Below are 27,567 nucleotides of genomic sequence, written 5' to 3'. Positions count from 1 at the left end.
TAATAAAGCATGTTTGCCTGACTTTGGGTCTATTGTTTCTCATGGCCAACCTTACACCCGGGAGGCAGAGGTTGCCGAGAGCCGAGATGGTGCCACTGTACTCCAGCCTGGGCAGCAGAGATTCCATATCAAAAAAAAAAAAAAGGGCCGGGCGCGGTGGCTCACGCCTGTAATCCCAGCACTTTGGGAGGCCAAGGCGAGTGGATCACGAGGTCAAGAGATCGAGACCATCCTGGTCAACATGGTGAAACCCCGTCTCTACTAAAAACACAAAACATTAGCTGGGCGTGGTGGAGTGTGCCTGTAATCCCAGCTACTCAGGAGGCTGAGGCAGGAGAATTGCCTGAACCCAGGAGGCGGAGGCTGCGGTGAGCCGAGATCGCGCCATTGCACTCCAGCCTGGGTAACAAGAGCGAAACTGTCTCAAAAAAAAAAAAAAAAAAAGAACAATAGCTTCATCTTTCCACTAGGTGTCAGCAGAAGCACAGCTGGCCTCACCCGGCTCTCTCCACCCCGACTCCTGCAGCCACACCCTCCCCTGTACCTCCTACCCCAAGGTCTCTTCCCCACTCCCAGCCCCAGACCTCAGCCTCTCAAAGTCAGACACGTCCCCCCTCCAGTCCACAGCCTTGCATTTGCAGACAAATTCCGGTCCCCACGCAGGCCTTCGCACCTGGGGGCCTGTCCCACCTGGTGTTCAACCACACTAGGAAACTTCATTCAGCAAGGGCTGCAGAGAAGAGAAAAAAAAAGATTAAAAGATTAAAAGAAGGAGTACCTAGGGCCCAGGCGCGGTGGCTCACGCCCGTAATCCCAACACTTTGGGAGGCAGGTGGATCATTTGAAGTCAGGAGTTCAAGACCAGCCTGGCCAACATGGTGAAACCCCGTCTCTACTAAAGATACAAAATTCCCCAGGTGTGGTGGTGCTCACCTGTCATCCCAGCTACTCGGGAGGCTGAGGCAGGAGAATTGCTTGAACCTGGGAGGCGGAGGTTACAGTGAGCTGAGATCGCGCCAAGAGCAAAACTTCATCAAAAAAATAAATAAATAAAATAAAAAGGCCAGGTGCAGTGGCTCATGCCTGTAATCCCAGCACTTTGGGAGGCCGAGGCGGGTGGATCACTTGAAGTCAGGAGATCAAGACCATCCTGGCCAACATGTTGAAACCTAGTCTCTAATAAGGATACAAAAATTAGGCCGGGCGCGGTGGCTCAAGCCTGTAATCCCAGCACTTTGGGAGGCCGAGGAGGGTGGATCACAAGGTCAAGAGATCGAGACCATCTTGGCCAACATGGTGAAACCCCATCTCTATTCAAAATGCAAAAAATTAGCCGGACGTGGTGGCACATGCCTGTAATCCCAGCTACTTGGGAGGCTGAGACAGGAGAATTGCTTGAACCCAGGAGGCGGAGGTTGCGGTGAGCCGAGAATGCGCCATTGCACTCCAGCCTGGGCAACAAGAGCAAAACTCCGTCTCAAAAAAAAAAAAAAAAAGATACAAAAATTAGTTCGGCATGGTGGCAGATACCTGTAGCCCCAGCTACTTGGGAGGCTGAGGCAGGAATTGCTTGAACCCAGGAGGCAAAGGTTGCAGTGAGCCAAGACAGAGATCGTGCTACTATACTCCAGCCTGGCAACGGAGTAAGACTATCTCAAAAAATAATAATAATAATAGAGATTCAATGTTTCCAGTCAGGAAACATTTCATACAAATGTTTAGGTTCAAGAGTAACTTTGCTTAGAATCGTGGAAATGTGTGTTGAAGATTGTTCTTAGAAAGTGTCACTTTTTGCCTGGGTACCGTGGCTTACACTCATATTGTCAGTGCCTCGGGAGGCGGAGAAGGGAGGATCGTTTAAGCCCAGGAGTTCAAGACCAGCCTGGACAACATAGTGAGACACCCGTCTTGGCAAAAAATAAAAAACTTACTTGGCATGGTGGTGAGTGTCTATAGGACCAGCGTCGCAGGAGGCTGAGGTGGGAGGATCGACTGAGCCTGGGTTTGAGGCTGCCGTGAGCTATAATTGTACCACTGCACTCCAGCGTGAGTAACAGAGTGAAATCCTATAGAAGGGAAGAAAGGAAAAGAGAGAGGGGGAGGAGAGAGACAGAAAGACAAGGAGCGAGAAAGAGAGAAAGGGCAAGAAGGAGAGAGAGAAAGGGAAAGAGAGAGAGAGAGAAAGAAAAGAATGGTCACATTTTATTTATTTATTTATTTATTTATTTATTTATTTTTGAGACAGTCTTGCTCTGTCATGAGGCGCCAGGCTGGAGTGCAATGACGTGACCTCGCCTCACCGCAACCTCCGCCTCCCGGGTTCAAGCAATTCTTCTGCCTCAGCCTCCCAAGTAGCTGGGATTACAGGCACGCGCCACCATGCCCAGCTAATTTTTTGTATTTTTAGTAGAGACGGGGTTTCACCATGTTGACCAGGATGGTCTCGATCTCTCGACCTCGTGATCCATCCGCCTCAGCCTCCCAAAGTGCTGGGATTACAGGCGTGAGCCACCGCGCCTGGCCGAATGGTCACATTTTAAACTCATTTAGTTCCCCAACAACCCCATGATACAGGCGCTACCCAGAATCACCACTGCCCTTTAAATGGGTGAGAAGACCGAGGGACAGGGAGGTTAATTGAACCTGCTCAAGGAGGGACGAAGAGGCTAAGTAACTCACCCAAGGTCACCCAGATCATGAGTAGCAGAATTGGGATTGAAAGCCAGGTGGTCTGGCTCCAAAGTCGATGGCACAAGATGAGACTGCATTCTACATAGATAAAGTTCAAGGTAGCAAAATAATGTTTTGTTTTGTGTTTGTTTTTGTTTCAGTTGAAGTCTAGCTCTGTCACTCAGGCTGGAGTGCAGTGGCGTGATCTCAGCTCACTGCAACCTCTGCCTCCCGGGTTCAAGTGATTCTTCCACCTCACCCTCCCGAGTAGCTGAGACCACAGGCATATGCCACCACGCCTGGCTAATTTTTTTTTTTTTTTGAGACGGAGTTTCGCCCTTGTTACCCAGGCTGGAGTGCAATGGCGCGATCTCGGCTCACCGCAACCTCCGCCTCCTGGGTTCAGGCAATTCTCCTGCCTCAGCCTCCTGAGTAGCTGGGATTACAGGCACGTGCCACCATGCCCAGCTAATTTTTTGCACTTTTAGTAGAGACGGGGTTTCACCATGTTGACCAGGATGGTCTCGATCTCTCGACCTTGTGATCCACCCGCCTCCGCCTCCCAAAGTGCTGGGATTACAGGCTTGAGCCACCGCGCCCGGCGCACGCCTGGCTAATTTTTGTATTTTTAGTAGGGACGGCGTTTCACCGTGGCCAGGATGATCTCGATCTCTTGACCTCATGATCCACCTGCCTCGGCCTCCCAAAGTGCTGGAATTACAGGTGTGAGCCACCGTGCCTGGCCAACAAAATAATTAAAAATAAAATAAGATATAATAAAAGACCATTGAATTGAACCAGCCAGTAGAAGAACCAGCCTGGACCTTAAAAGGGTCATAGGGCCAAGCACGGTGGCTCACACCTGTAATCCCAGCACTTTGAGAGGCTAAAGAGGGAGGAAGGCTTGAGGCCAGGAGTTTAAGACCAGCCTGGGCAACAGGGTAAGACGCCGTTGCTACCAAAGATACAAAAATTAGCCGGGCACTGTGGCGTGTACCTGTAGTCCCAGCTACTCAGGAGGCTGAGGTGGGAGGACCGCTGAAGTCCAGGAGGCTGTCTGCAGTGAGCTATGACTGCACCACCACTGCAGTCCAGCCTGGGTGGCAGAGCGAGACCCTGTCTCAACAAAATAAAGGGGGGCTGGGTACCGGGCACAGTGGCTCATACCTGTAGTCCCAGCACTTTGGGAGGCCGAGGCGGGCAGATCACCTGAGGCCAGAAGTTCATGACCAGCCTGGCCAATATGGTGAAACCCCATCTCTACTAAAAGTACAAAACTTAGCCAGACTTGGTGGCAGGCACCTGTAATCCCAGCTACTCAGGAGGCTGAGGCAGGAGAATCGCTTGAACCCAGGAGGTGGAGGTTGCAGTGAGCTGAGATTGCACCACTGCACTCCAGGCTGGCAACTGAGTGAGACCCTGTCTGGAAGGAAGGAAAGGAAAGAAAAAAGGAAGGAAGGGAGGGAGGGAGGGAGGAAGGGAGGGAGGGAGGGAGGGAGGGAGGAAGGGAGGGAGGGAGGGAGGAAGGGAGGGAAGGAAGAGAGGAGGGAGAGAGAAGGGGGAGGGAGGGAGGGAAAGAAGGAAGGAGAGAGAGAGAGAAAGATAAAGAAAGAAAGATAATGAGAGGGAGGAGAGCGGGAGAGACAGTAGAAAGAGCACGATTCCAGAAACCATCTCACTCACTTCTCCCCCACCCTGGACCCTTCGACAGTAGAATTTCAGCTGAGAGGGATTTTTGCTTTTGGAAAAAACATGGTGAAACCCCGTCTCTACTAAAAATACAAAAATTGCCTGGCTCAGCAGTGGGCGCCTGTAATCCTAGCTATTTGGGAAACCGAGGCAGGGGAATCGCTTAAACCCAGGAGGCAGAGGTTGCAGTGAGCTGCAATCATGCCACTGCACTCCAGCCCGGGCGACAGAGCGAGACTCTCTCTGTGGTGAAGCGGGCTTGCCATTTTTGTCACGGGGATGAAAGCAGCAGAGACTTTAGAAGCTGGGGGACATGAAAGGAGGCTGAGATTTTCCCCCGTCCCTCCCTTCTTGTCTCCTTGCTTCTCTCTGTACCTCTCAATACCTGCAGCTCAAGGCCATTTCACATTGCTCAGGGATATTCCTAGCTCTGCAAAAGCAAACAGCCACCCATCTGAAGGCTACATGGAGGGAGAGATGGGACACGGCGGAGTGGAGGCACGTGAAGATGCTCTTTGGTTTTTTTTTTTTTAGAGACGGGGGTTTCACCATGTTGGCCAGGATGGTCTCGATCTCTTGACCTCGTGATCCACCCGCCTCGGCCTCTCAAAGTGCTGGGATTACAGGCGTGAGCCACCGCGCCCGGCCAAGATGCTCTTCTTATCCCCCTGCGCCACACAGAGAATCTGCTGGAATTTCCCCCACACTGGGTTTCTCTCTTGGGTGGTGTGGTAACCCACCTGGACAACGCAGTGCGACCCCTCTACAAAAAAACAAAAAGATGGGCCGGGCGCGGTGGCTCAAGCTTGTAATCCCAGCACTCTGGGAGGCCGAAGCGGGTGGATCACGAGGTCAAGAGATCGAGACCATCCTGGTCAACATGGTGAAACCCCGTCTCTATTAAAAATACAAAAACTTAGCTGGACATGGTGGCGCGTGCCCGTAATCCCAGCTACTCAGGAGGCTGAGGCAGGAGAATTGCCTGAACCCGAGAGGCGGAGGTTGCGGTGAGCCGAGATCGCGCCATTGCACTCCAGCCTGGGTAACAAGAGCGAAACTCCGTCTCAAAAAACAAAAAACAAAAAGCAAAAAAAACCCAAAAAGATGGCCAGGTGCGGTGACTCGCACCTGTAATCCCAGCACTTTGGGAGGCCAAGGCGGGAGAATAATAAGGTCGAGAGATTGACACCAGCCTGGCCAACATGGTGCAACCCACTCTTTACTAAAGTTAGCTGGGCGTGGTGGCACGTGCCTGTAGTCCCAGCTCCTCCGGAGGTTGGGGCAAGAGAATCGCTTGAACCCGGGAGTCGGAGGGTGCAGTGAGTGGAGATTGCACCACTGCAGTCCAGCCTGGTGACAAAGTGAGACTCCATCTAAAATAAACAAACAAATAAATAAAATAAAAAGATTAGCTGGGCGTGGTCACATGTGCCTGTGGTCCCAGCTGCTGGAGAGGCTGAAGTGGGAGGATGGCTTGAGCCTGGGAGGTTGAGGCTGCAGTGAGCCAAGACTGCACCACTGCAATCGCTCCATGGGCCGAGATTGGTGCTACATCATTTATATGCATTAATTCCTCCAAACGCTCGCAGCAACAATAAAGTGGGTATGGTTATCATTATTCTTTTTTTTTTTTTTTTTTTTTTGAGACGGAGTTTCGCTCTTGTTACCCAGGCTGGAGTGCAATGGCGCGATCTCGGCTCACCGCAACCTCCGCCTCCTGGGTTCAGGCAATTCTCCTGCCTCAGCCTCCTGAGTAGCTGGGATTACAGGCACGCGCCACCATGCCCAGCTAATTTTTTGTATTTTTAGTAGAGACGGGGTTTCACCATGTTGACCAGGATGGTCTGGATCTCTTGACCTCGTGATCCACCCGCCTTGGCCTCCCAAAGTGCTGGGATTACAGGCTTGAGCCACCGCGCCCGGCTTTTTGTATTTTTAATAGGGACAAGGTTTCACTATGTTGGCTAGGCTGATCTCGAACTCCTGTCATTAGGTGATCTGCCTGCCTCAGCCTTCCCAAGTGCTGGGATTACAGGCATGCACTACCACGCCTGGCTAATCTTTGTATTTTTAGTAGAGACAGGGTTTCACCATGTCAGCCGGGCTAGTCTCGAACTCCTGACCTCAAGTGATCCACCCTCCTTGACCTGAAATTACAGCTGTGAGCCATCACACTGGGCCCTTTATTCTCATTTTATTGGTGCAGAAACTGAGGCTCACAGAGGTTAAGAAATGTGCCCCAAATCACTCATATAGTGGCTGGCAGTGTCAAAACACAAGGGCTGTGACCCCATCATCACTTAATTCCAGGGAGTCTCACCTAGGGGCAATTCTGTCCCCTGGCAGGGAACTCTCGGCCATGTCTGGGGACATTTGTGGTTGTCATGATTTGGGTGGGGGTGCCCCTGACATGGAGCTATTTGGGAGACTGAGGCAAGAGAATGGCTTAGAACCTGGAGGGCAGAGGTTGCAGGGAGCCAAAATTGCTCCATTCCCGGGGCTACAGAGCAAGATTCCACCTCAAAAAAAAAAAAAAAAATATATATATATACACACACATATATGCATATATGTATGTGTATTATATATGTGTATATATATGTGTGTGTGTGTGTATATATATATATTTATATGTGTGTTTATTTATTTATTTATTTATTTATTTATTTGGGAGGCCAAGGCAGGAGGAGGACTTGAGCCCAGGAGTTCAAGATAAGCCTGGGCATCACAGTGAGACCCCATCTCTATAAAAAAATTCACTAGCATGGTAGCATCTGCCTGTGGTCCCAACTACTCAGAACGCTGAGGAGGGAGGATCGCTTGAGCCCAGGAGTATGAGACCAGCCTGGGCAACACAGCAAGACCCCTGAGCAGCATCCTCCAGTGCCCCGGGCAGCCCCCACTCCAGAGAATGGTCCAACCCTAAACGTCCACACTGCCAGAGGGGAGAGAGCCTGGCCTGGCCCTCAGCTGCCCTCCAGCAGGCCCCAGCCCCTGTGACCGCCATGGGTGGTGAGGCGCCCCGGTGTTGCTGGCCCGGCAGGCTGACCCCTGTGATTGGTTTCCCTGAGCTCTTCCCACACTCTTGTGGGTGGAACTCCTTTCTGGTACCCAGTCTGGAACAGACCAGCCTCATTCTGCCAGGACCCTGACCCACCGCCCCCAACCGCACCACAAACCCTGACCTTGAACTTAAACCACAGAGTGAAGAGAGAGCCATCAAACGGAGGGATGGCTCCCGCCTGAAATCTCAGCCTTTGGGAGGCCAAGGCAGGAGGATCCTTTGAGCCCAGGAGGTCAAGGCTGCAGTGAGCTGTGTTTGTGCCACTGTACTCCACCCTGGGCAACAGAGCAAGACTCTGTCTCTAAAATAAGTTTTAGAAATATACACCATTAAGGCCGGGCACAGTGGCTCACACATGTAATCCCAGCGTTTTGGGAGGCGGAGGCGGGTGGATCACTTGAATTCAGGAGTTTGAGACCTGCCTGGCCAACATGGTGAAACCCTGTCTTCACTAAAAATACAAAAATTAGGCCGGGCTTTGTCGCTCACACCTGTAATCCCAGCACTTTGGGAGTCCAAGGCGCGTGGATCATGAGGTCAAGAGATTGAGACCATCCCAGCCAATACGCTGAAACCCCATCTCTACTGAAAAAGAACACAAATATTAGCCTGGGTGACAAAGCGAGACTCTGTCTGAAAAAAATAAAAAAAAAATTAGCAGGGCATGGTGGCCCACACGCAGAGTCCCAGCTACCTGGGAGGCTGAGGCAAATGAATTGTTTGAACTCCGGAGGCAGAGGTTGTAGTGAGGCGAGATTGCACCACTGCACTCAGGACTCTATCTCCAAAAAAGAGAGAGAGAGAGAGAGACAGGGAGGGGACAGTCAAGGAAGGGATGGGGCCGGGGGTGTCTCCGCAGTAGTCTGATTTGTACCTGCCACCACGGAGCAGCTGGGCACGCAATGCCCTGGCAGCGTTCAAAGCTATGCCCATTTCTTGAAGACAGAACTGAGACTCAGAGGGCAGGGCCGTTCTATTCTTTCCGTCCTTCCCCTGGCTGGGGGAAGGGAGGGCTCCCCAGGGGGGAGGGGAGCTGGGGTGGGGGAGAGAGCTGATTAGGGGCCCGTTTATTAGCTGTACTCCGCGTCTCCCTCCCGGGCTGAATTAGACTAAATTACAGCTGCCGGCCCTTCAGGACCAGGAGCTCTCCGCATTGTCTGCGGAAGCGATCCAACCGCGGAGGGGAGGGGAGAGGGGGCTGGGGGGCCGCCTCTTGGCAACAGAGCCCCCGAATTAGCCAGGCAGGGAGGCGGGGGAGCTGCGGCCTGACACCCCCCCCCTCCCCGCCCCGCCACGGCTGTCAGAGTCTCAATGAATTCAGCTTCACGAAGGCCAATTAAAGATAGCAGGGGGCCCAGTGGGCTGGGACAGGAGGTGGGAGGGAGGAAAGGGGGCAGGGGACCACGTGAACGAGGGGAGGGGATGCCAGCAAGGGGTCCTCAGGTCCACAGAGACCTGTGTGGAGAGACATACTGTGGGAACATCGTGGACCCCCCCCAAAAAACCCAAGGGGGTAGAGTTCTATTCTGCCTCCTCACACCCGCCCCCCTGCCCCCAGTGGCTGATTAGAAAGATGGGGTTGCTCCGTAAGACCAAGCCCTTCCCCGCCCCCACCACCGAGGAGAAGGAGCGACACAGGGACTACCCAGCATTCCTGCTTCCCTCTCCCGTGCCATCAGCTGTTCTGTCCCTCTGTTAGCTACTTGGCACGGGGTGGGGGTGGGGGGCACACCCAGAGGCAAAGAGGTGGGAGGTGGGTAAGAGCATCCTGAGGGAAGGCCAGCCACACCTCCTGGAGGTTCTCCAAGATTGCCTAAGGCCTTACCACGGAGAATCTCCGATTCCCAGGGACCTTCCCTTCCCCATCTCCTCTCTAACCCCCACTCCCCATCTTCTAGGAACTCCTCCTCTGTGAGTCCCACCTTCTCCCTTTCTTTTCTTTCTTTCTTTCTTTTTTTTTTTTTTGAGACAGAGTTTTGCTCTTGTTGCCCAGGCTGGAGTGCAATGGCGCGATCTCGGCTCACTGCCACCTCCGCCTCCCGTGTTCAAGTCGTTCTCCTGCCTCAGCCTCCCAAGGGGCTGGGATTATAGGCACATACAGCCACAACCAGCTAATTTTTGTATTTTTAGGAGAGATGGGGTTTCATTGTGTTGGCCAGGCTGGTCTCGAACTCCTGACCTTGGGATCCACCCGCCTCAGCCTCTCAAAGTGCTGGGATTACAGGTGTGAGCCACCGAGGACACCCACATTTAACTTTTTTTTTTTTTTTTTTTTTTGAGACGGAGTTTCGCTCTTGTTACCCAGGCTGGAGTGCAATGGCGCGATCTCGGCTCACCGCAACCTCCGCCTCCTGGGGTCAGGCAATTCTCCTGCCTCAGCCTCCTGAGCAGCTGGGATTACAGGCACGTGCCACCATGCCCAGCTAATTTTTTTGCACTTTTAGTAGAGATGGGGTTTCCCCATGTTGACCAGGATGGTCTCGATCTCTCGACCTTGTGATCCACCTGCCTCGGCCTCCCAAAGTGCTGGAATTACAGGCTTGAGCCACCGCGCCCGGCCCACATTTAACTTTTTTTTTTTTTTTTTTTTTTTGAGACGGAGTTTCGCTCTTGTTACCCAGGCTGGAGTGCAATGGCGCGATCTCGGCTCACCGCAACCTCCGCCTCCTGGGCTCAGGCAATTCTCCTGCCTCAGCCTCCTGAGTAGCTGGGATTACAGGCTCGTGCCACCATGCCCAGCTAATTTTTTGTATCTTTAGTAGAGACGGGGTTTCACCATGTTGACCAGGATGGTCTCGATCTCTCGACCTCGTGATCCACCCGCCTCGGCCTCCCAAAGTGCTGGGATTACAGGCTTGAGCCACCGCGCCCGGCTCACATTTAACATTTTTAAAACAAATTTTTAACTGTCACCATTACCATTGACAACCACAAGAAAATAGCAGCCACTAATAATTCCACTCCCCACTGGTAACTTTTCATTGAAAATTATTTTAGATTAGAAAAAGAAAAGTGTGTTGCAGCACTGTGTGTGGGATGTTTGAGTCCCGATTTGAATGAATGAACCAGTTCTATAAAAATATCTGTGGGCCTTGTCAGGCTATTTGATACTATTAAAGGATTACTGCAAGGGTGGTGATGATAATGGGATTATATATTTTAGGGGAGTCCCTTTCTGGGCTGGGCTCGGTGGCTCATGCCTGTAATCCCAGCACTTTGGGAGGCCGAGATGGGTGGATCACGAGGTCAAGAGATCAAGACCATCCTGGTCAACATGGTGAAACCCTGTCTCTACTAAAGATACAAAAAATTACAGGGCCGGGCGCGGTGGCTCAAGCCTGTAATCCCAGCACTTTGGGAGGCTGAGGCGGGTGGATCACAAGGTCGAGAGATCGAGACCAACCTGGTCAACATGGTGAAACCCCGTCTCTACTAAAAATACAAAAAATTAGCTGGGCATGGTGGCGCGTGCCTATAATCGCAGCTGCTCAGGAGGCTGAGGCAGGAGAATTGCCTGAACCCAGGAGGCGGAGGTTGCGGTGAGCCGAGATCGCGCCATTGCACTCCAGTCTGGGTAACAAGAGCGAAACTCCGTCTAAAAAAAAAAAAAAAAAAAAGATACAAAAAATTAGCTCGGCATGGTGGCGCGTGCCTGTAATCCCAGCTACTCAGGAGGCTGAGGCAGGAGAATTGCCTGAACCCAAGAGGCGGAGGTTGCGGTGAGCCGAGATCGTGCCATTGCACTCCAGCCTGGGCAACAAGAGCGAAACTCTGTCTCAAAAAAAAAAAAAAAAAAAAAAAAAAAGAATGTATCTTTTCTATTTTATTTTTGTGACACGGTCTTGCTCTGCTGCCCATGCTGGAGTGCAATGGCACAATCATAGCTCACTGTAGCCTTGAACTCCTGAGCTCAGGCCATCCTCCTGCCTCAGCCTCTGGAGTAGCTGGACCTGAGGAAGGAGACCCAGGCATCTGGGATCAACTCCCCCTTGACTTCCACACTGCATTTCTTTTTTTTTTTTTTTTTTTTTTTGAGACGGAGTTTCGCTCTTGTTACCCAGGCTGGAGTGCAATGGCACGATTTCGGCTCACCGCAACCTCCGCCTCCTGGGTTCAGGCAATTCTCCTGCCTCAGCCTCCTGAGTAGCTGGGATTACAGGCACCCGCCACCATGCCCAGCTAATTTTTTGTATTTTTAGTAGAGACGGGGTTTCACCATGTTGACCAGGATGGTCTCGATCTCTTGACCTCGTGATCCACCCGCCTTGGCCTCCCAAAGTGCTCGGATTACAGGCTTGAGCCACCGCGCCCGGCCCACACTGCATTTCAATAGAAGAAAAGGCTGGCGGACTGGCACCTCCTGGATGGACTGGCACCTCCTGTATCGCCTTCCCGTAAATAGCACGCCTGGTATTGAGGAAAGTCTTTGGAAGACACTGTTTTTACTTAAACAAGATCAAACCCCTTACCCCACTCCTCCATCCGGAGACCAGAAGCTTTTCACATGAGATTCCTAAAACTGTAAACCCGAACCCCTTTCATATGTGATTTCTAAAACTGTAAACCCGAAACCCTTTCATATGTGATTTCTAAAACTGTAAACCCGAACCCCTTTCATATGTGATTTCTAAAACTGTAAACCCAAAACCCTTTCATATGTGATTTCTAAAACTGTAAACCCAAACCCTTTCACTTGGAGTTTCTAAGGCTGTAAACCTAAGATTCTTTTACACATGATATCTAGAGTGTAAGCCTATATAAAGACAGAGCCCCTCTATGTTACATGATCTGGGTTACTTAGACAAATCATCACCTGGCTTCTGGCCATAGTAATAATAATAATAATAGTAATAATAATAATAATAATAAACTTCTTCCTTTGCAGTTCGGTGTTTGAGAGGTCTGCGTCTCTCGGCCACTCCTCCTACAGAAGCACAGATGCAGGCTACCACGCCAGGCTAATTTTTGTATTTTGTGGAGACATCGTCTTGCTAATGTTCCCCAGGCTGGCCTTGAACTCCTGGGCTCAAGCAATCTGCCCGCTTTGGCCTCCTCAAGTGCTGGAATGACAGGTGTGAGACACCACGCCCAGCCCCTGTGTGCATCTGTGTTGTGTGTGAAGTCTAGTTTGCTGGAATGTTCTGGAGTTGCGACCGTCCCCGCCTGACCGTGTGGGAGAGAGAGCGTGTGCTATGATCTGCATTTCTGTGACTGTGTTTTGTGGCTACATCTGTGTGCATGGGGATGCCTGTGTGTGGGCGTGTTCGTGGGCTTGTGAATGTATGTCTGTATCCTGTGTGTGATTGTACCTGTAACCGTGTGTGTGTGTTCGTGTGTGTGTGTGTGTGTGTGTGTGTACCCGTGACCATCTGAAAGTGCTCGGACGAGCTTGTGGCTGGGCTGTGACAGGTCTCTGTGCCCGGAATCCTGTCCCGAGGCTGTCGTCTGTCCAGAGAGACAGTCATGCTCCAAGGCTATGTGTGTGTGTGTGTGTGTGTGTGTGTGTGTGTTTGTGTGTGTGTATGTGTGTGTGCGCGCGTGCGTGTGTTTGTGTGTGTATGTGTCTGGGCACATACCCGTGTGATCCTGCAGGGCTGTCTCCAGGGGCCCTAGGGGGACAGGAGAGAGCTCAGGGGCTGTCTGAGCAGTAGGGAGTGTCTGATTTTCAGTGCGTGTGGCCCTGGGGTGACTCTGAGTGGCAGGTGTGTGTGCATTTAGAAGCAGCCCCTCAGGCCCAGCCTCCCCCAGCCCCCCAGCCCCCAGCCAGCCTGGCACAGGTTCCCAGGACACGCCCAGGCCTGAAGAGTGGCGGTGTCCCCCATTCCCTGTCCTCCTCTCCTTTCCTCCCGCCTTTCTCCCCTCCTCTCCTGCTCCGGTCCCCTCTCTCTGCCGAGCCGAGGGGAGACGCAGCCTCTGCCATCAGCTGGAACAGGCTTAAGTGGCCCATTTCCTGGGAGGCTGCGCGGCCTCACCAGCCATTAGGGTAATGAGGCGCACGCAGTCCCCCATCCAGCAGGCACCCTGGTAACCGACGAGGGGGGCATCGCTCGCTCATCAGGACAGCGTTTTTCTCCTGTAGGCAGGGACAGGGATGGGGGTGGAGAGAGAGCACCGCAGACACAGACCGAGGCCAGAGGGGAGGGGCACGGGGGAGACTCACACACAGGTCTGATGGAGGCAGGAAGGGAACAAGGGACAGCGAGAAGGAGAGACAGAGCCAGAGACAGATGGAGACCTAAAAGGGGATGGAGGCCGAGGTAGGAACCAGACAGGTGCAGTCACACTTATCACTATGGAGATAGCCAGGGACCACCGAGGAGGGAAAGAGACAGGGAGGTGGCAGGGGAAGGTGGGAGAGAGACAGAGTCCAAAAGAAACAGAGAGAGAGAGAGAGAGAAAAGAAACAGGGGCACAGCTACTCAAGTCTGGAATCCCAGTACTTTGGGAGGCCGAGATGCGTGGATCACCTGAGGTCGCGAGATCAAGACCAGCCTGGCCCACATGGTGAAACCCTGTCTACTAAAAATACAAAACTTAGCCAGGCATGGTGGCACGTGCCTGTAATCCTAGCTACTCAGGAGGTTGAGGCAGGAGAATCGCTTGAACCTGGGATGTGGGGGTTGCAGTGAGCCGAGATTGCGCCATTGTTCTCTCTGGGCAACAGAAAGAGACTCCATCTCAAAAAAACCAAAGTAGTGAGGCCTGGCGGCGCGTGCCTGTTGTCCCAGCTAATCAGGAGGCTGAGGCTGCAGGATGGCTTGAGTCTGAGAGCTCGGGGCTGCAGTGAGCTGTGGTAACCCCACTGCGCTCCATTCCCAAACACAACCTTCCCTAACGGATACATCCTTGGTCTCTGAGCTCTCACTGTTTCCACCACAAACACAAGCAGAGACTTTGCATCCTCTGATACGATATCCTATGTCACGACTGTAGGGACAGCTACACCTGGGACAATTGGGGTAATTTTTGTGCCCCAGTGCTCTGTCTAGCTCAGCCACTGTGTGCTCTTCACCCAGAAATTCAAAGATTGAGTTGAGGGCTTGGAAGAGTCATGGTCCAGCTGGGTGCAGTAGCTCACGCCTGTAATCTCAGGATTTGGGAGGCTGTGGTGAGCAGATCACCTGAGGTCAGGAGTTCAAGACCAGCCTGTGGCTGGGCGCGGTGGCTCACGCCTATAATCCCAGCACTTTGGGAGGTCGCATCAAGAGGTCAAGAGACAGAGACCATCCTGGTCAACGTGGTGAAACCCCGTCTCTACTAAGAATACAAAGAATTAGCTGGGCACGGTGGCTCAAGCCTATAATCCCAGCACTTTGGGAGGTTGAGGCGGGTGGATCACGAGGTCAGGAGATCGAGACCATCCTGGTCAACACGGTGAAACTCCGTCTCTACTAAAAATACAAAAAATTAGCTGGGCATGGTGGCGCATACCTGTAATCCCAGCTACGCAGGAGACTGAGGCAGGAGAATTGCCTGAACCCAGGAGGCGGAGGTTGCGGTGAGCCGAGATCGCGCCATTGCACTCCAGCCTGGGTAACAAGAGCGAAACTCCGTCTACAAAAAAAAAAAAAAAAAAAAAAAGAATTAGCTGGGCGTGGTGGCGTGCACCTATTGTCCCAGTTATTTGGGAGGCTGAGGCAGGAGAATCACTTGAACTCGGGAAGTGGAGGTTGCAGTGAACCAATACGCACCATTACACTCCAGCCTCGCAACAGAGCCAGACTGTCAAAAAAAAAAAAAAAAAAAAAAAAGCCAGACTGTCAAAAACAAACAAACAAACAAACAAAAACCCAGCTTGGCCAACACAGTGAAACCCCATCTCTACTAAAAATACAAAAAATCAGTTGGGCACGGTGGCAGGTACCTGTAATCCCAGCTACTCGGGAGGCTGAGACCAGAGAATCGCTTGAACCCAGGAGGCGGAGGTTGCAGTGAGCCGAGATCATTCCACTGCACTCCAGTCTGGGTGACAAAAGCAAGACTCCGTCTCAAAGAAAAACCAGAGAGTCACGGTCCACATCACAGGCTCCCTGGTGTGTTCATGCATCAGCACAGCAAAGCCCCACGCGACACATGTATGTGGGCACACATGCCATTTCCCTTGCTGGTGGGTACAATATCGAATCCCTCCTTTTCTCTCCAACCCTTCCCACAGCTTGCTCTTCCAGGCCCAGTGACATCTTAAGGCTCTGTCTCTCAACAATCTCACGGATGACTCATTTTTCGTTCCTGTTCTAGCAGCAATCCTGCCCACAGAGAAATAGTCTCCCGTTCCCTCCCACGCCTGTCCCTGTTCTCTGCCCTCACCCCAGCCTCCTGATTTCATTTCCTTCAGATGTATTCCCAGAAGTGACATTGCTGGATCATATGGTAATTCCAGTTTTAACTTTTCGAGTGAGAAACCTCCTCACTGTTTCCCATAATGGCTATCGCAATTTCCATTTTGACCGACAGAGCAAAAGGGTTCCCCTTTCTCCACATCCTCACCCATGCTTGTGACATCTTGTCTTTTTGATAATAGCCACTCTAATGGGTGTAGCATTTCTCTGATGATTAGTGAAGTTGAGCGCTTTTTCGTGTGTCTGTTGTCATGTGCGTGTCTTTAGACAAATGTCTAATCAGGCCGGGCACGGTGGCTCACGCCTGTAATCCCAGCACTTTGGAAGGCCGAGACAGGCAGATCATGAGGCCAGGAGTTCTAGACCAGCCTGACCAACATGGTGAAACCCTATCTCTACTAAAAATACAAAAATTAGCCAAGTGTGGTGGTGGGCACCTGTAATCCCAGCTACTCAGGAGTCTGAGGCAGGAGATTCGCTTGAATCCGGGAGGCAGAGGTTGCAGTCAGCTGAGATCACACCACTGCATTCCAGCCTGGGTGACAGACAGAGACTGCATCTCAAAAAAAAAAAAAAAAAAAAAAAAGACAGAAAAAGAATAGAAACAATGTGTGATTTCTGGACTAGACCGTGAGAGGCCTCACAGCATTATGTTTGCTTATTTGGAGGCCTGTGTAAAGAATTTTGGGGCCAGGCACAGTGGTTCACACCTGTAATTCCAGCATTTTGGGAGGAGGAGGCGGGCAGATCACCTGAGGCCAGGAGTTCGAGACCAGCCTGGCCAACATGGTGAAACCCTGTCTCTAATAAAAATACAAAAATTAGGCCGGGCGCGGTGGCTCAAGCCTGTAATCCCAGCACTTTGGGAGGCTGAGGCGGGTGGATCACGAGGTCGAGAGATCGAGACCATCCTGGTCAACATGGTGAAACCCCGTCTCTACTAAAAATACAAAAAATCAGCTGGGCATGGTGGCATATGCCTGTAATCCCAACTACTCAGGAGGCTGAGGCAGGAGAATTGCCTGAACCCAGGAGGCGGAGGTTGCGGTGAGCCGAGATCGCGCCATTGCACTCCAGCCTGGGTAACAAGAGCGAAACTCCGTCTCAAAGGAAAAAAAAAAAAATACAAAAATTACCTGGGAGTGGTGGCGCACACCTGGAATCCCAGCTACCCAGGACACTGAGGCAGGAGAATCGCTTGAACCTGGGAGGCGGAAGTTGCAGTGAGCCAAGACCGCACCACTGTGCTCCAGCCTGGGCGACAGAGCAAGACTCCGTCTCAGAAACAAACAAAACAAAAACAAAAAAAGTCCACTTCCTTTTTAAAAATATTCCTGGCTGGGCGCGGTGGCTCACACCTGTAATCCCAGCACTTTGGGAGGCCGAGGCGGGTGGATCACCTGAGGTCAGGAGTTCGAGACCAGCCTGACCAACATGGTGAAACCCCGTCTCTTAAAAAAAAAAAAAAAAAAAAAAAAAAATTCCTGCCACGGATACGAGTTTGGTTCCCTTCCCCTTAAGCCTGGGCAGGCCTGGTTGGCTTCAACCAACAGAGTATTGTGGAAGTGATGCCAGGGGACTTCCCAGGCTAGATCCTAAAAGATCAGCAGCTTCCTGTTTACAGGAACGCTGGTTTTCAAGGCTCAGATCCCCCCACAGCTTCTCCACCTCCTGGCCGGGCCTGACCGCTGTCTCTCCTCTCCTTGTCCTCATGTCTCTGTCTCTGGTGGGGTTTTGGACTCTTTTTTTTTTTTTTTTTGAGACAGAGTTTCCGCTCTTGTTACCCAGCTCACCGCAACCTCCGCCTCCTGGGCTCAGGCAATTCTCCTGCCTCAGCCTCCTAAGTGGCTGGGATTACAGGCACGCACCACCAAGCCCAGCTAGTTTTTTTTTTTGTATTTTTAGTAGAGATGGGGTTTCACCATGTTGACCAGGATGGTCTCGATCTCTCGACCTCGTGATCCACCCGCCTCGGCCTCCCAAAGTGCTGGGATTACAGGCTTGAGCCACCGCGCCCGGCAGTTTTTGTATTTTTAGTAAAAACGGGGTTTTGCCATGTTGGCCAGGCTGGTCTTGAACTCCTGGCCTTAAGTGATCTTCCTACCTCAGCCTTTCAAAGTGCTGGGATTACAGGTGTGAGTCACTGCTCCTGGACTGGGGTCTCTTACTCTGTATCTCTGACTCTCTGTCTCTGTCTCTCTCTGTTTTCATCTCTCTAGATCTCTCCATCTCTGTCCTGTCTTTCTCTGTCTCTGTATCCCTATGTCTCTGTCTCTGTATTTCCATTTTTCTTTTTATCGCTGTCTCTATCTCTGTTCCTGTCTTTCTCTGTGTTTAGTCTTGCCTCTGTCTCTCTTTGTGCGTCTCTCTGGTCTCTTCACCTGGGTGCAAGTGGGCTAAGGCTGAAAAGGGCATTAGCAAAGGGCGGTGGGATAGGAGTTGGTTTTATAGGTTCGAGTAGTTTTTTGGGGGGCGGGGATGTTGCCGAGTAAGGTCAGTTGCCGTGGTGGGAGGTAGCGGCAAGGGAGTATGCCAGACCACAAGTTCAGTTACAATGGCAGGGGTGGGTGAGAGGTATTCACATTATCATAAGAACGGTTAAGATGGCAGGGTTGGGTGAGGGGCTTGTCCCGGGAAGCTTCGCCTCCAGGCGATTAGGGACAAAGGTGAACTCAGGCAGGGGGTAGCGGGGTGAGAGAGGTGGGGGAGTGGGAGGGGTAGGGAGTGGGAGACATTAGCCAAGATGAGCCGGACTTCAGACTTTGAGGCTCCAGGCTTGCATATGGAGACCTGACAACACCCACGAGCTATTCTGTCCGAACTCCCCAGACCGTCCCAAGAGATTGGATGCCACGGATTTCTTTGCTGCACCTTTAAATCTCCTCTCCTCCACCGGGAAGCCCACACATTTCCTGAGGCAGCCTGATCCCTGGGCCGCTCTGCGCGTTCCCAGCCTACTCCCGGGTCACCAGATGGCCGCCTGCACAACGCACCCCTGCACCTGCCTGAGTCTGCCTGCCCCAGCCCCACCCCTCCCCGACACAGCGCTGGGGTCGCCACCTCCACCTGGGACGCCTGGGCACAGCGACCTGAGTTCTCAGTGAAAGTCTTGCTGAAAAAACCCTCCGTGATTTATCAAGATTCTTCTGTTTTCTCCTGCTTGTTTTGAGAACACACATACACACAATGTGTGAAGTTCACATTTCTTTTTCTCACTTCCAGATTTTTTTAAAGTTTGTTTTAAATGTAACAATAGGCTCTACAGGAAGTTGCAAAAATAGCACAGCCAGGCCGGGCGTGGTGGCTCACGCCTGTAATCCCAGCACTTTGGGAGGCCAAGGCGGGCGGATCATGAGGTCTAGAGGTTAATATCATCCTGGCCAACATGGTGAAACCCCGTCTCTTCTAAAAATACAAAAATTAGCTGGGTGTGGTGGCACATGCCTGTAGTCCCAGCTACCTGGGAGGCTGAGGCAGGAGAACAGGAGAATCACTTGAACCCAGGAGGCGGAGGTTGCCGTGAGCCGAGATCACACTACTGCACTCCAGCCTGGCAACACAGCGAGACTGTCTCAAAAAAAAAAAAAAAAAAAAAAAAATTGCACAGCAGGCCCTGTACCCTTTACCCCGCTTCCCCAGGTAGCAGCATCTTAAGAGAATTCAAATGATTCTCAAAGCCGTAAACAGCCGTGGGCACCACGCTGCTCCCTAGATGACAGAGCTCTGTTTCCTGATTTTTCACGTTAAGCATCCCTCTTATACACACACCTGAGATGTGTACTTACTCTGGAGTCACACACCGCACGTGACCCATACAGTCACACACCTACATCCAAACACACAAGTTGCTCACACACAGTTACACACACCACGCACATACAGGCAGTTTCAAATACCTACAGAGGCCAGGTACGGTGGCTCCACCTATAATTCCAGCATTTTGGGAGGCCAAGGTGGGAGGATCACTTGAACCCAGGAGTTTGAGACTTGCCTGGGCAGCAGAAAGACTCTGTATCTAAAAAAAAAAAAAAAGAAAGAAAGAAAGAGTAATGTGGTTCACACCTGTAATCTCAGCACTTTGGGAGGTTGAGGTGGGTGGATCACGAGGGGTCAGGAGTTCAAGACCAGAGTGGATAACACAGTGAGAATCCATGCCTACAAAAAAATTTAAAAAATAGCTGGACGTGGTGGTGTGCACCTGTAGTCCTAGCTACTTGGGAGGTTGAGGCAAGAGGATCTCTTGAGCCCAGGAGGTGGAGGCTGTAGTGAGTCATTATCATGCCACTGCACTCCAGTCAGAGTGATAGCAAGATCCTGTCTCAAAAAAAAAAAAAAAAAGAAAAAGGCCGGGCGCGGTGGCTCAAGCCTGTAATCCCAGCACTTTGGGAGGTCGAGGCGGGTGGATCACGAGGTCAAGAGATCGAGACCATCCTGGTCAACGTGGTGAAACCCCGTCTCTACTAAAAAAAATACAAAAAATTAGCTGGGCGTGGTGGCACGTGCCTGTAGTCCCAGCTACTCAGGAGGCTGAGGCAGGAGAATTGCTTGAACCCAGGAGGCGGAGGTTGCGGTGAGCCGAGATCGCGCCATTGCACTCCAGCCTGGGTAACAAGAGCGACACTCTGTCTCAAAAAAAAAAAAAAAAAGAAAGAAAAAGAAAAAAGAGGCCGGGCGTAGTGGCTTACACCTGTAATCCCAGCACTTAGGGAGGCCAAGGTGTGTTGTGGATCAAGACGTCAGGAGATTGAGACCATCCTGGCTAACACGGTGAAACCCTGTCTCTACTAAAAATACAAAAACTTATCTAGGCGTGGTGGCCTGCACCTGTAGTCCCAGCTACTCGGGAGGCTGAGGCAGGAAAATCACTTGAACCCGGGAGGCGGAGGTTGCAGTGAGCCGAGATTGCACCACCGCACTCCGGCCTGGGTGACAGAGCAAGACTCCATCTCAAAAAAAAAAAAAAATAAGGTAGGTTATGTTGTTTCACACCTCTAATCTCAGCACTTCGGGAGGCTGAGGTGGGTGGATCATCCATCACTATGTTGGCCAGGAGTTCAAGACCAGCCTAGCCGTCTCTACTAAAAATATTTTAAAAATTAGCCAGGTATGGTGGTACACGCCTGAGAACTCACTGCAGCCTTCACTTCCTGGGCTCAAGAGATCCTCTCGCCTCAGCCTCCCAAGTAGCTAGGACTACAGGTGCACACCACCACACCCAGCTAATTTTTTATTTTTTTGTAGACATGGATTCTCACTATGTTATCCAGGCTGGTCTTGAACTCCTGACCTCCAGTGATCTACCCACCTCAACCTCCCAAAGTGCTGAGATCACAGGTGTAAGCCACATTACCATACCTGCTTTCTTCCTTTTTTTTTTTTAGAGAGACAGGGTTTTTCCATGCCGCCCAGGCAAGTCTCAAACTCGTGGGCTCAAGTGATTCAAGTGATTCTCCCACCTCGGCTTCCCAAAATGCTGGGATTACAAGTGTGAGCCACTGTACCTGGCCTCTGTAGGTGGGGAGGCTGAGGTAGGAGGATCATTTCAATCAGGAGATGGAGGCTGCAGTGAGCTGAGATTGTGCCACCGCACTCCAAGCTGGGTGACAGAGCCAGACCCTGTCTCAAAAAGCCCCACAAAAGCCAAGAAACAAAAAGCCAGAAAACAAAGACTGCAGAACAGTGCAGGACAGGGTCACACCACAGACGCACACATGCACACAGCCCATCACATGGCTCGTGGGAAGGAACCCTGCTCTGCACTCACAGCGCTGAACACCTTTGTGAAAGTGCACACACATACACACACACGCATCACAGCCACGCAGACGCACACATGGGGGTGCAATGCACATTCAAACAGCTACGCAAATACGCATGTACACACAGTCACACGCGCGCACACACACGTGCACCCACGTCCACACTCAGTCACTCACACATGCACACCCGCCCCCACACACACACTGCGTTGCTGGTACCGTAACCTGTGCTGGAAAAATCTGCACAGAGAATCATTAATGTCGCCAGCGCCCCCACCCCCAAGCTACTAGTCACTGTGGTTTCAGGAGGATGTTGTCTGTATTAGACAGTTTCTCTCTCTCTCTCTCTCTCTCTCTCTCTCTCTCTCTCTGTGTGTGTGTGTGTGTGTGTGTGTGTGTGTGTGTGAAACGTTTGCTGTCTTGGTCTAAGTTTTCCCAGCTTTGGATCTAACAGACAGAATATACTCAGTGTTCTGGAAGGGAAGATTAAGGCGGCTTTAGCAAGGCTGGCCGTGGTTGCCAGCACGGCACCCTCCCTGCTCTGTCCTTATTCTCCTATAAGACAAATAAGATGGGGGAAGGTGGCCGGGCACGGTGACACTTTGGGAGGCCTGTCATCCCAGCACTTTGGGAGGCCGAGATGGGTGGATCATGAGGTCAGGAGTTCAAGACCAGACTGGCCAAGATGGTGAAACCCCATCTCTACTAAAAAATACAAAAATTAGAAGCCAGGCAAGGCGGCTCACGCCTGTGATCCCAGCACTTTCGAAGGCCGAGGTGGGTGGATTACCTGAGTTCAAGACCAGTCTGACCAACATGGTGAAACCCTGTCTCTTTAAAAAAAAAAAAAAAATTGGCCGGGCACGGTGGCTCAAGTCTGTAATCCCAGCACTTTGGGAGGCCGAGGCGGGTGGATCACAAGGTCGAGAGATCAAGACCATCCTGGTCAACATGGTGAAACCCCGTCTCTACTAAAAATACAAAAAATTAGCTGGGCATGGTGGCACGTGCCTGTAATCCCAGCTACTCAGGAGGCTGAGGCAGGAGAATTGCCTGAACCCAGGAGGCGGAGGTTGCGGTGAGCCGAGATCGCGCCATTGCACTCCAGCCTGGGTAACAAGAGCGAAACTCTGTCTCAAAAAAAAAAAAAAAAAAAAAAAATTGGCCGGGCACGGTGGCTCAAGCCTGTAATCCCAGCACTTTGGGAGGCCGAGGCGGGTGGATCACGAGGTCGAGAGATCAAGACCATCCTGGTCAACATGGTGAAACCCTGTCTCTACTAAAAATACAAAAAATTAGCTGGGCATGGTGGCGCGTGCCTGTAATCCCAGCTACTCAGGAGGCTGAGGCAGGAGAATTGCCTGAACCCAGGAGGCGGAGGTTGCGGTGAGCCAAGATCGCGCCATTGCACTCCAGCCTGGGTAACAAGAGTGAAACTCCGTCTCAAAAAAAAAAAAAAAAAAAAAAAAAGAGAATTACTTGAACCGGGACAGGGAGGTGGAGGTTGCAGTGAGCCAAGATCATGCCACTGCACTCCAGCCTGGGCTACAGAGCGAGACTCATCCCTGCCTCGGCAAAAAAAGGTGGGGGAGGGTGAGACTCAGCACTGGTCTACCAGGCGTCAAAGCTAGTGCTGGGGCCGTAAGGCCACCCTGCCCCCTCCCCTCACCTGTCCCGCTGAAGAACCCTGGACACTGAGTTCTTACCTGGTCCCAGCCTCTCACCCACTCCCTCTATGTCATTATTATTATTATTATTATTTGAGACAGGGTCTTGCTCTGGAGTGCAGTGGTGTGATCACACTCACTGCAACTTCCATATTCTGGGTTCAAATGATTCTCCTGCCTCAGCCTCCTGAGTAGCTGGGACTACAGGCACGCACTACCATGCCTGGCTCATTTTTGCATTTTTAGCAGAGATGGGGTTTTACCATGTTGGCCATGCTGGTCTTGAACTCCTGACCTTGTGATCCCGTCTCTACTAAAAACACAAAAATTAGCAGAGCCAGGTGTGGTGGTGGGCACCTGTAATCCTAGGCACTCGGGAGGATGAGGCAGAGAATTGCTTGAACCTGGGAGGCGGTGGTTGCAGTGAGCAGAGATGGCCCCACGGCAACACAGCCCGGTGACAGAGCAAGACTCTGTCTTAAAATAAAATAAGCCAGGCGCAGTGGCTCAAGCCTGTAATCCCAGCACTTTGGGAGGCCGAGGCGGGTGGATCACGAGGTCAAGAGATCGAGACCATCTCGGTCAACATGGTGAAACCCCGTCTCTACTAAAAATACAAAAAATTAGCTGGGCGTGGTGGCGCGTGCCTGTAATCCCAGCTACTCAGGAGGCTGAGGCAGGAGAATTGCCTGAACCCAGGAGGCGGAGGTTGCGGTGAGCCGAGATCGCGCCATTGCACTCCAGCCTGGGTAACAAGAGCGAAACTCCGTCTCAAAAAAATAAAATAAAATAAAATAAAATAAATATAAAAATTAGCCAGGCATGGTGGTGTGCATCTGTAATTCCAGCTACTCAGGAGTCTGAGGTGGGAGAATTGCTGGAACCCGGAAGGCAGAGGCTGCAGTGAGCTGAAGTCACACTATTGTACTCTAGCCTGGGCCACAGAGCAAGAGTCTGTCTCAAAAAAACAAAAACAAAAACACAGAAGAAAGGAAGAAAGAAGGAAGGAAGGAAGGAAAGAGTGGAGGGAGGAAGGGAGAGAGGGAGGGTGGAAGGAGAGAGAGAGACAGAGAGAAAAAGAAAAAGAAAGAAGGAAGGAAAGAAGAGAAAAAGAAAGAAAGGAAGAAAGAAAGAAAATGAATTAGACCATAGGACAAACCCAGACCAAAAGATCATCTACGAATCCTGTCTCCTGACAAAGATCCCCCTGGGTGGGCACAGTCCGTACCCATCCACCAGTGGGTAGACACCTGGTGCAGACACCTTGAACATAAACCCCCTCTGTTTTCAGCCCACTAACTGGCGTCTTCCGTGAGCTGGGACTCTCTGTGAGGGCTGTGAGAGACACGGGGATTATCAGGCTCAGTCCTCATCAATGAGCCTCACTTCCAGGCCCACACCTGCTCAGGGCCGGCAGCAGACGAGCAGAGCTGAAACTTGAACCCTCACGGCTGGCGACAGAGGCACCCAGACCTGTGCAGACACAACTGATGAGCCAGGGACAGTCCCCAGAAAGTCCCAGCGGCCCCAGAGGCGGGCAGTGTGTCTGACCACAATTTGGGAAATATTACTCTTGTGGGACCGGAGACCTTGAACTCAAAGGGGCTTAGGATTGCAGCTTGAGACCAGGCGTGGTGGCTCACACCTGTAATCCCAGCACTTTGGGAGGCCGAGCCAGGTGGATCATTTGAGGTCAGGAGTTCGAGACCAGCCTGGCCAACATGCTGAATCACTATCTCTACTAAAAATACAAAAATTAGTCTGGTGTGGTGGCTCACGCCCATGATCCCTGCTACTTGAGAGGCTGAGGCAGGAGAATCGCTTAAGTCCAGGAGGCAGAAGTTTCAGTGAGCTGAGATCCTGCCACTGCACTCTGGCCTGGGTGACAGAGTGACAGAGTGAGACTTTCTCTCAAAAAAAAAAAAAAAAGAAGAAGAAGAAGAAGGAGGAAAGGTTGGGTTCTGTGGCTCATGCCTGTGGTCCCAGCCCTTTGGGAGACCGGGGCGGGCGGATCACCTGAGGTCGGGAGTTCAAGATGCAGGGAAGGCAAGCCCCAAAACTGGGCGTTAGAAGGGGAGGGTTTTTCCGTTGCCCAGGAGAGAATTCAAGGGCAAGCTGCTGGTGTTAGCAACCTTTATTTTTTTTTTGAAACGGAGTCTCATTCTGTCACCCAGGCCGGAATGCAGCAGTGTGATCTCGGCTCCCTGCAACCTCCACCCCCCAGGTTCAAGCAAGTCTCCTGCCTCAGCCTCCTGAGTAGCTGGGACTACAGGTGCCCACCACCATACCTGCCTAATTTTTGTATTTTTAGTAGAGACGGGGTTTCACCATGTTGGTCACACTGGTCTTGAATTCTTTTTTTTTTATTTTTGGAGACGGAGTTTCGCTCTTGTTACCCAGGCTGGAGTGCAATGGTGCGATCTCGGCTCACCGCAACCTCCACCTCCTGGGTTCAGGCAATTCTCCTGCCTCAGCCTCCTGAGTAGCTGGGATTACAGGCACGTGCCACCATGCCCAGCTAACTTTTTGTATTTTTAGTAGAGACGGGGTTTCACCATGTTGACCAGGATGGTCTCGATCTCTTGACCTCGTGATCCACCCGCCTCGGCCTCCCAAAGTGCTGGGATTACAGGCTTGAGCCACCGCGCCCGGAGGTCTTGAATTCTTGACCTCAAGTAGTCCAACCGCCTTGGCCTCCCAAAGTGCTGGGATTACAGGAGTGAACTGCTATGCCTGGCCATGGTGTGAGAAATCTTTTTTTTTTTTTTAATTTGAGATGGAGTCTCGCTCTGTCAACCCGGCTGGAGTGCAGTGGCACGATCTCGGCTCACTGCAACCCCGCCTCGTGGGTTCAAGCAATTCCAGTGCCTCAGCTTCCTGAGTAGCTGGGACTACAGGCGTGCACCACCACACCTAGATCATTTTTGTGTTTTTAGTAGAGACGGGGTTTCACTGTGTTAGCCAGGATGGTCTTGATCTCATGACCTCGTGATCTGCTCACCTTGGCCTCCCAGAATGGGATTACAGGCATGAGCCACCAAGCTTGTTCTCTCTCCCTTTTTTTTTTTTTTTTTTTTTTTTTTTGGAGACAGAGTTTTGCTTTAGTCTCCAGGCTGGAGTGCAGTGGCGCCATCTCAGCTCACTGCAACCTCCACCTCCTGGGCTCAAGTGATTCTCCTGCCTCAGCCTCCCATGTAGCTGGGATTACAGGCGTCCTCCACCATGTCTGGCTACTTTTTTATAGTTTTAGCAGGGTTTCGCCATTATGCGCAGGCTGATCTCAAACTCCTCAGGTGATCCACCTGCCTTGGCCTCCCAAAGCTGGGATTACAGGCGAGAGCCACCGCACCCGGCCGGTGTTAGCGATCTTAATTGCAGTGGCAGTATAAGCAGCTGCAGAGGTCCTGTTCTTGCACAGTGAGGCTACTCCACAGCCAGTGAGCTCGGAGCAGCAGCCCAGAGGCAGTTCTGCCGGCATATTGATACCCGCTCTTAATTACATGCAAATTAAGGGGCAGATTATACAGACATTTCTAGAAAAAGGGCAGCAGCTTTTGGGTTGCTGGGTTGTTGGAATGGAAAAAGATGGTAATGTGTGGATGTTGCTGTGGCAACGGTAAACTGATATGATACACGGGTGGGTGTGTCTTGTGGGGAGGTACTTTCTGCCTGTGCCTGTATTAGCTAGTCCTCAATCAAGTCCGGTATCTGAGCCCACCTGTGGAGTGAAGAGTTCCACCTCCTATGGAGGTTGTGAGAATTCAGTGGGTTGACACGTGGTGAGATTGGTGAGTACGGAACGCGCAATAAAAAAAGTTAGTTCTGCCAGGCATGGTGGTGCGTGCCTGTAGTCCCAGATACTCGGGAGGCTGAGGTGGGAGGATCGCTTGAGCCCAGCAGTTCTGGGCTGTAGTGTGCTATGCCGATCAGGTGTCTGCACTGAGTTCGGCATCTATATGGTGACCTCCCGGGAGTGGGGGAACACCAGGTTGCCTAAGGAGGGATGAACTGGTCCAGGTCGGAAACGGAGCGGGTCAAAACTCCCATGCTGATCAGTAGTGGGATTGCGCCTGTGAATAGCCACTGCACTCCAGCCTGGGCAACATAACGAGACCCCATCTCTTAAAAAAAAATAATAATAATAAATAAAAATAGTTAGTTCTTAGGGGCATTATTATTCCGTGATCCAGTTCATACCTTCTCAGTCTCGGCACTAATGACATCTGGACCAGATAACTCTTGGTTGGTAGGGGTGGGTACTACCGGTTCCTGAACAGGCTCTACCTACTCCATGCCAGAGGCACCCCCAGTTCTAGGGGCAAAAATGACTGCAGACATTGCTCAGCATCCCTTGGGGACAGAATCGCCCCCAGGTGGGG

The 27,567-nt window shown here is 51.7% G+C and overlaps 1 long non-coding RNA gene across 1 annotated transcript; it reads right to left on the bottom strand.

Annotated features, from left to right (window-relative positions):
• Positions 1-583: 583 nt before the first annotated feature.
• Positions 584-19,773, bottom strand: LOC141581044 (uncharacterized). The gene is made up of 3 exons (XR_012513485.1): positions 19,663-19,773; positions 1,932-2,066; positions 584-730 (listed from the first exon to the last, which is right to left on the bottom strand). It is a non-coding gene; the product is annotated as an uncharacterized LOC141581044 (long non-coding RNA).
• Between the last annotated feature and the right edge of the window lie 7,794 nt (positions 19,774-27,567).

The sequence above is a fragment of the Saimiri boliviensis genome, chromosome 14 (genome assembly GCF_048565385.1).
Source record: "Saimiri boliviensis isolate mSaiBol1 chromosome 14, mSaiBol1.pri, whole genome shotgun sequence".
NCBI lineage: Eukaryota > Metazoa > Chordata > Mammalia > Primates > Cebidae > Saimiri > Saimiri boliviensis.
The sequence above is the reverse complement of the archived record's forward strand: the minus strand, read 5'-3'. Positions and strand labels throughout refer to the sequence as shown.